Source organism: Coregonus clupeaformis, unplaced genomic scaffold (genome assembly GCF_020615455.1).
Source record: "Coregonus clupeaformis isolate EN_2021a unplaced genomic scaffold, ASM2061545v1 scaf4694, whole genome shotgun sequence".
Lineage (NCBI taxonomy): Eukaryota > Metazoa > Chordata > Actinopteri > Salmoniformes > Salmonidae > Coregonus > Coregonus clupeaformis.
Window position 1 is genome coordinate 11,574 of NW_025538148.1, and position 9,139 is coordinate 20,712.

Below are 9,139 nucleotides of genomic sequence, written 5' to 3' on the forward strand. Positions count from 1 at the left end.
TCAATGTACTCACGGCTGACTCGGCCTCAGGCGTCCACAGGAATGGCACCTTAGGGGAGGTGAGCTTGGTCAGGGGGCAACCACTCGGCTGAAACCCCTGATGAAGCGGCGGTAGAAGTTGGTGAAACCCAGGAAGCGTTGTAGCTGCTTCCGAGACGTGGGTGTGGGCCACTCCACAACCGCTCTGATCTTGTCAGGGTCTGGTGACACTTGTCCCCGCTCGATGATGAAGCCCAAAAAGGGGACGGACTGCCGGTGGAACTCACATTTTTTCTGCCTTCACATACAGTTTGTTTTCCAGGAGGCGTTGGAGAACCAGACGGACGTGGGAGACGTGTTCATCCTGTGACTTAGAGAATATCAGAATGTCATCCAAATAGACAAACACAAAACGGTGTAGAAAATCCCCCTCAACACATCGGTTCACCATGGCCTGAAACACTGCTGGGGCGTTAGTGAGACCGAATGGCATGACTAGGTATTCAAAGTGTCCGAGAGGGGTATTAAACCCAGTCTTCCATTCGTCTCCCTGCTTGATCCTAACGAGGTGGTAAGCGTTCCGTAGATCGAGTTTGGTAAACACAGTGGCACCATGAAGGGAGTCAAATGCTGAGTTGATGAGAGGCAGGGGGTATGTATTTCTGACTGTGATGTTATTAAGTCCTCTGTAGTCAATGCAGGGCCGTAGGTTTTGTCCTTCTTCTCAACAAAAAAGAACCCAGCACCAACAGCGGACGATGAGGGACGAATGATGCCAGAGGTTAGGGAGTCGCCTATGTAGGTTTCCATAGCTTCTCTCTCAGGACGGGACAGATTGAAAAGCCGACTGGACGGCAAAGGCGCTCCAGGCAGTAACTCAATAGCGCAATCGTATGGCCTATGAGGTGGTAATGAAAGTGCCTTGGACTTGCTGAATACTCGGCCAGGTCCCGGTACTCCTCCGGGACTGAAGAGAGGTCTGGGGTTTTGACTGGGGAAGCAGGGGGAGCCGACCGAGGGCGGAATAGCCGACCCAAGGCAAACAGAATGGCAGTGAGTGCTCCAACTGTGTATCTTGTGGTTTTGCCAATCAATATGGGGGGTTGTGAAGGCTAAGCCAGGGAAAACCGAGGATAAGGGGGAGGCCGAGGAGGAGACTACTTTGAACTGGATGGTTTCTTTGTGATTGCCGGACAGCATGAGAGAAACGGGGACAGTTTGGTGGGTGATGTTGGCAAACTGATGGCCATCAATAGCGGTTACTGTTATAGGCTTAGGCAGGGGGCTTAACAGGGATCTCAGCCTGAGTAACCAGGCTAGCGTCAATAAAACTATCCTCAGCACCAGAGTCGAGTGAGAGCAGCTAGTGGGAGAGATAGATTCCTGAACTGGACTGTAACTGGGATCACTAGACGGGGTGCTGTGGGCATTGAGTCTGGTCTAACACTTCGCAAGTACGCCCACTTTTACCTGCGAGCTTGGTCTTTTGGGCCGAATCGGACAGTTAACCAGGAAATGAGTGCGGTCCCCACAGTACATGCACTCACCAGCCCGTATGCGCCGTTCCTTTTCGACATGGGACAGACGAGCACGGCCCAGCTGCATGGGCTTGTCTAGTTCCGTGGAGGAATCCGCTGAGGTGTGTGGTCGGTGTCCGGAAGTGGTGGTGTAGCTTGGACTGCAGAAAGCGAGGGAGCCCCGTTAGAGGTGTGGACCCGACCGCCCCCTCTCCTGTCTCCTCTCCCGTAGCCTGTTGTCTATTCGTGTAGCAAGGGAAACGAGAACATGAAGATTAGCAGGCTCATCACGAACAGCTAGTTCATTCTTAATTGTGTCACTTAGACCGTTAACAAACGCTCCCTGAAGAGCTTCGTCGTTCCACTTGGAATCGGCTGCCAAGGTCCAAAATCAATGGCGTATTCAGCCACGCTACCCGTGCCCTGTCGTAGCTTCAATAGTCTTTTTGTGGCGGTTCCGGCATAGTCCGGGTGATCAAACACAACTTTCAATTGAGAGGAAAAAATCGTCAAACGACAGGCTGGTAATCTGCTGAGTAGAACAAGCCGCTTCTGCCCACATCAAAGCTTTGTCCCTCATTAACCCCAGTGCGTAATGTACCTTTGAGGATTCCGTGGAGAAAGACAGGGGCTTCTGTTGGAACACCAAGCGGCACTGAAGCAGGAAACCACGGCATTTGTTCAGATCCCCGGTGAAAGGTTCGGGTGCGGTTGTAGGGGGGTTCCCGAAAGGCAGGAGCGGAAGCCGAGCCTGGAGCCACTGTAGGAGGAACAGGCGGAGGAGAAGCAGAGGGAGAAAAGGTAGTGAGTGTTACCAGGTTAGCTACCTGAGAGGTGAGATGAGATACTTGATCCAACAACTGCTGGTTGTTATCCAATAGAGTCCGGATGAGTTGGTCGTGTTGTCCCAATAGTACTCCTTGTGAATGGAGGGCGTGTTGTACGCCATCCCCCGTTGTTTCATGTGGCATCTCTGCTGAGTCCATGTTTTGGGCCAGTTCGTTCTATTAGGTTGGGTGGGGGACTCAGGTGCAGAGACGGACACACGGACAAAGAGAGTAAAATTAGGATGTAGTTTATTCAACGTGTATTGGCAGAGAGAAGTAGTCAGGGTGAAGTAGCTTCAGGCTGGGGTAGGAGCTGAGTGGGGTGGAGAGCCAGTAGTCCTGAGAGCTGGATAACGAGGATGTCAGGCAACAGAGGATCAGGTAGCGGCGTGGGAATGGCAGGCAGGCAGGCAGGCAGCAGGAACAGAAGAGATCTGGTCGAAGGAGAGACAGGTTACAAACGAGGCAGGAACAAACAATAATACTGAGAGAGTACAACTACACTGAGAGTGCTGTACGGGCCAAGTTACCACTGGAAGTGTAGGAACGAACTGGCGCTGGAGAGGTGTCCAGCCCGGGTAGATATCTGCTGCTTGATTGGTGCCAATGAGCTGCAGCTTGATGTAACTGCTCTGGTGATAGAATGGCCACGCCCGCTGACCAAGAACCTCTGACTGCACAGCAGGGGGAGACAGACACAAACAACACACACAGGGGAGAAAAGGGAAACGAACACCAACAGGAACAGGACCAACAGAGCCGGACCGTAACAAAATTCTTGCTTGATAAATAGTTATTTGCTAAACCCATTTTATTTTTGTCCATTTTAATGGAAAACTATTACGGTAAGGTACTTCATTGTTACCCAGAAATGATTTGGCTGTGTTGGTCCAAATCTGCTCTTCAAGGCAAACTGGAAAACAAGAGAGCAATGTTCTACAGCATTTGCTTTTCCTCTGTGCTAGAGGAGATGTTTGGCTTTCTGTTTGTTGACAATGAGTGGTGGACTACATTTGTGTGTATGTACAGTTGAAGTCGGAAGTTTACATACACCTTAGCCAAATACATTTAAACTCAGTTTTTCACAATTCCTGACATTTAATCCTAGTAAAAATTCCCTGTCTTAGGTCAGTTAGGATCACCACTTTATTTTAAGAATGTGAAATATCAGAATAATAGTAAAGAGAATGATTTATTTCAGATTGTATTTCTTTCATCACATTCCCAGTGGGTCAGAAGTTTACATACACTCAATTAGTATTTGGTAGCATTGCCTTTAAATTGTTTAACTTGGGTCAAACGTTTCGGGTAGCCTTCCACAAGCTTCCCACAATAATCTGGGTGAATTTTGGCCCATTCCTCCTGACAGAGCTGGTGTAACTGAGTCAGGTTTGTAGGCCTCTATTTTAGTTTCATGAGACCAGAGGACATTCCTCCAAAAAGTTTGATCTTTGTCCCCATGTGCAGTTGCAAACCGTAGTCTGGCTTTTTTATGCTGGTTTTGGAGCAGTGGCTTCTTCTTTGCTGATCGGCCTTTCAGGTTATGTCGATATAGGACTCGTTTTACTGTGGATATAGATACTTTTGTACCTGTTTCCTCCAGCATCTTCACAAGGTCCTTTGCTGTTGTTCTGGGATTGATTTGCACTTTTCGCACCAAAGTACGTTCATCTCTAGGAGACAGAATGCGTCTCCTTCCTGAGCGGTATGACGGCTGCGTGGTCCCATGGTGTTTATACTTGCGTACTATTGTTCGTACAGATGAACGTGGTACCTTCAGGCGTTTGTAAAATGAACCAGACTTGTGGAGGTCTACAATTTTTTTTCTGAGGTCTTGGCTGATTTCTTTTGATTTTCCCATGATGTCAAGCAAAGAGGCACTAAGTTTGAAGGTAGGCCTTGAATTACATCCACAGAGTACACCTCCAATTTGACTCAAATGATGTCAATTAGCCTATCAGAAGCTTCTAAAGCCATGACATCAGTTTCTGGAATTTTCCAAGCTGTTTACAGGCACAGTCAACTTAGTGTATGTAAACTTCATGACCCACTTGAACTGTGATACAGTGAATTATAAGTGAAATAATCTGTCTGTAAACAATTGTTGGAAAAATGACTTGTGTCATGCACAAAGTAGATGTCCTAACCGACTTGCCAAAACTATAGTTTGTTAACAATACATTTGTGGAGTGGTTGAAAAACGAGTTTTAATGACTCCAACCTAAGTGTATGTAAACTTCTGACTTCAACTATGAGAACTCCATTTGTGGCATTGAGAGTAGTAAGTTGCTTCTGGTGGTAAAAAATAACAAAAAACACGGATCTGGCCAAGAGAAATACAGACACAGGCGTCTCTGCATGCCAATAGTGTTCTGTATCTACATTTTCTTAACTGCCTCCAGTAAGAGTGTGACACCTCTTCCTCATCTGGATGTGTTTTCAACAACACATTACTTCTGTTCATAAGAACAAATGTAATTTCCTTTTCACACATATACACACAAACACCCTTCTTTCAATATACATACACTACCTCTCATGCTCACGCAGATACATACAACAGACCCCACAACTCTCACACACAAGAAAATATTATTCACTTTTTTCTTCAGTCTCCACCAAGGCCATGCAGGAGCTTCCTGTCAGAGATAAAGATACTGTAAATGAGGTGGTTCTACAGTAAGGGTTTTGTTACCTCAACTACCTTGGATTAATTGGTACTTTGCAGCAATGTCTTGCATGAACAAGTGCACGAAACCAAGTAACAAAGCAGCATGATGTTATATGCTATATTGTGGCAGTGTTTCTTCTCCCAACAATATTTCAAATCCAATATCGGCAACATTTGACATTGGATTTGGGTACTGTTCCGAAAGCTAAAAAGTAAACACCATATTGTTTTTGTGAGACTCCTGCAACCTCTTACTCTTCTTAAACTCAGGATGTGTCAATATCGGGTGTTGGGTGAATGGTGCCAAAGGTTCCTCACTATATCTCTCAATATCCAGGTGAGAGATGAGTTACATACTGATTCATATAACAACCAACACAGGTGTCACGAGGCCTGGGGTTTTCCCACATAAAGTATACTGTATGTATATAATTGCATGGGGTTTAGTATACATTCTTCTACTCACCAGGTTCCCAATGTAGCAGGAATTGTCTTGGAACTTTTTTTACATTGTACATTCTCACAATGTCAAATTCGTTCATTTCCTGAGTGTTAATCTCAATTCACCCAGAACTAAAATCTTGCTTAATTGACCAGATGCTTGATTAGGTTCTGGGTCCATACGTGTTAGAAGGGATAGATCTAGGATCAGAACCAGAACAAAGAGCTCACCCTCTCTCTTTACAAGTTACGGGCAAGTATATGGGCCAAATGTCCCCTCCCCTTCCGAAATTCGAAAGAGGCAGCCGTTACAGTGTCTTATAACAGGCTACATCTAATGCTGCATGGATGTAAATACCTCAGGCTCTTTTCAAGATGGCTGCCATGGATTCATTCCTGACTCAAGGGCTTCCCTGGGGAAGTCAGCGGGAAGTCGGGCTGTGAGCATAGATGCTGTGCGGATCAACATAAGGCACGAAAACAAGAATAACACATCCCTCTTTGCTCCTGGCAGTATCGTCTCCTATCCTCCTCCCCAGTCTTATGGAGCCCCTCAGATGGTGCGAAGCTATTGCCTGAAATCAGCAAACGTTAGCGCTTATCATGGCCCACCTGTTACCATGTGGAGGATTGGCTGTGTGCTGTCTTCCCTTCCTAGATTAGCTCAGTGTGGTCTTGCTGTGAGGGGCCAGGCAGCCTCTTTAGAAGTCATCTAGGGAGAAGGAGTGAACAGGATCAGAAGGCACACCATAAAAACCCACAATCATGAAAACACACTGACAAAAATATATCCACAGACACACACAGACATGCACGCTCGTACACACACAGATAGATTTAAAAGAACCTCAAGGTTGCAGATCAAATTCAATTCGTCTCCATTCCTCTGATCACTATGCTATCACACCATCACCCACCTCCATTCACCTCCCATAGCATTCAATCTAATTCAATGAGAGGTCATAATGTTAAATAGTATTATTCTTCTGTACCACTGGAATTAGTCATTCAAGGTCATTCAAGTTATGTAAACCAGTGATTGGAATAATGTACCAGCCAGACTGCTGTGCTGCCTAGGTCACATGGTTTTCCTTCCTCTCAAGGTAGAGCTTCTATGAATTATCTTGAAGCTTATTTGACTCTCTTGAGCAATGTAGCACAATATAACCTGCGTATGTTATGTTCATGAATAGGCACCAGTATGACTGGGTCTGCAGATGGCACAGATATTAACCCAATTGTTCGCCTAACAACATGAATTTAGGCATGTCCTTTTAGCACTGTTTCCCAGTACTTGTTCGAATAGACCAAGTTTCCCTGTCTCTGTCCAGTTTTTGTCTCTCTTCACTGGAGATAATGGAATTCTGCCCATACCTGTCTCCACCGGCGACCCAGAGAAGGTCAAAGATTAATTGGATTGGCATTCCCGGTGATCCCGTTGGCACAGGAAACTTGCTTAAGCATAGGGCTTACACCTCACTGGAGTTCTATTCCCGGAAAATAGTGGAAATGCTGAATAAAATGCTGCAGGTAGACAGAACAGCACATTTTCCTCCTCAGGAAAGCAACAACTTTGCTTTTCCTGTACCATGTGGTGGTACTGCAAATACAGGACCCATAGTGTTCGGGTTCTACTCCATTGCATGTCATGATTTGTCACAATCTCCAACCTTCTCTTTTTCTACCCCTCTCCCAGTCTCTTTCTCTGTATTTGATACAGGGAGCCACTCTCACTTTCTCTCTCTTTCCCTCTCTGTCTCGTCTCCCTCTCATTCTCTCCCTTCCTCTCTCCCGTCTCCCTCTCATTCTCTCCCTTCCTCTTTCCTGTCTCCCTCTCATTCTCTCCCGTCTCCCTCTCATTCTCTCCCTTCCTCTTTCCCGTCTCCCTCTTATTCTCTCCCTTCCTCTTTCCTCTCTACCTCTCTTTCTGTGTGACAACTTAAGAAGCTTCAAAAAGTGTCCAGAATATGCTTGTCCCCACACATACCAGGAACAGAAAGTCTATGCTTAGCAATAGCACTGGAAAGATATTCCTCGGATCCCAAATGGCCTTTTGTTAACCATTTCCCCAGAAGCACATACCTCAGAGACTCTTAAATGATGCGTTTTGTTTCCCCAAATGAGAGGGTTTAAATGGGACTGGTTGTGGTAATGTGGTTTGTATAGGAGCAGACTGAGAGGCGTGTATGATGTGATAGTCAATGCTGGTTCAGATGGATGGAACCCAATGCTCTCACTAACACCATGTTTGTTTGTTTTATCACCATAGCACACGTTTTCGATCTAGAAATTAAAAACCACCCTGTGTAGCACTTGGTTATCGATCCAAACATTTTGTGTTCTGTTTCTTCATTAACGCATGTTGATAGGGATTAGGCCCCTTGCACTGAGCATCACTGATGTTAAAAAGAGCGACAGTCGCATTCAGAGATAATTTAAAAAAGTCTAACTCAATTTGTGAGGTAATGTGAACCTGTGTTAGTCCCCATGGCGTTCCTCCTCTGGATCTAACTTAATCGTTCCTGAGCCACTGTTTCCAGGGCTTCTGCCACACAGACTCTAATAAGGTCTCTTCTTTACTGCTTATCCTGAGCGTGCTTCTCCGTCTTCCCCAGTGGAACTCTAATCCTGATTGTGGCCCAGACTGCAAAAAAGACAGGATTTGAAATCAATACTCAGTATTCAATACTGTGAGTGATATGGTTTTATGGTAACATCTTGTAATGATGTCATGTCATAATATTGTGTGGACCAGGGGAGAGTTAGTAGATAAGTGGTTTGGTGCCACGGAGTCTACATTCCGTTATGTCAAAGGAGATGTTTAGGATAGCATGATTGATGGACAGGATATACTGACTTGGGGTAAAGGGTAATAACATCAAAGAGAAGGGAGTGCCCATGGAGGTACCAGATGTTCGTGGAGAGACTTCTAACAGAGTGTATATATAGAGAGAGTGGATCTTTGTTCTGGAGTTAGGAAGTTGGAAGAGGCAGGGCTATGTCTGTTATAACTAACCATGGTACCATATTAAATATCCAATATGAACTCCCCATCAAAAGTGTCTAAGTACATCCTTACATTCGTAATCACTTGATACCCTAGAAACTCATCATAACACATCTCAACAATTGTTTGCTGTTAAAATGGGCCCCAAAGACACTGACAGCAACTCTACTAGTGCACAGACTCTCCAGTTTCACTGATCCTGGAACTATGGCTCAGAACCAACACAGTGTGACACAGCTAAATGGTTTTGGACTCAAACCCAGTTTGTCTTTTGCTTTGGTCTCCAGTTTCACTGATCCTGGGACTGAAACTCTTTGTTGCTTGACACTGAAGCACTGTTTTTGGACTCAAACCCAAATTGTCTTTTGCAGTTGATCCTGTTTCAGTAGCCCTGACTGGGTCTCGTGTCTGCTGCTTGCCATGCTCAATAATGCAGGTTCAGAGAGCAGTGGTGTCCGGTGACCTCAATACTGCCCTCCCTCAGGGAAGCACTCACAATAGAGAAAGAGAGATAAATAGTGACAGTGAGAGATGGCTGAAATTAACACAGAGGCAGAGAGAATGGAAGGCAATGAAAGGCATGTATTAATTATGATATCCTTAATACATGCCATTTAGCAGATGGTTTTATCCAAAGTGACTTACAGACATGCGTGCATACTTCTTTTTTATGTGTCCCCAGTCGGAATTGAACCCC

At 45.5% G+C, this 9,139-nt stretch overlaps 1 long non-coding RNA gene across 1 annotated transcript; it reads right to left on the reverse strand.

Moving 5' to 3' along the window:
- Positions 1-2,555: 2,555 nt before the first annotated feature.
- LOC121584259 lies at positions 2,556-3,070 on the reverse strand. Its single transcript, XR_006003687.1, has 2 exons — positions 2,854-3,070; positions 2,556-2,757 (listed from the first exon to the last, which is right to left on the reverse strand). It is a non-coding gene; the product is annotated as an uncharacterized LOC121584259 (long non-coding RNA).
- Between the last annotated feature and the right edge of the window lie 6,069 nt (positions 3,071-9,139).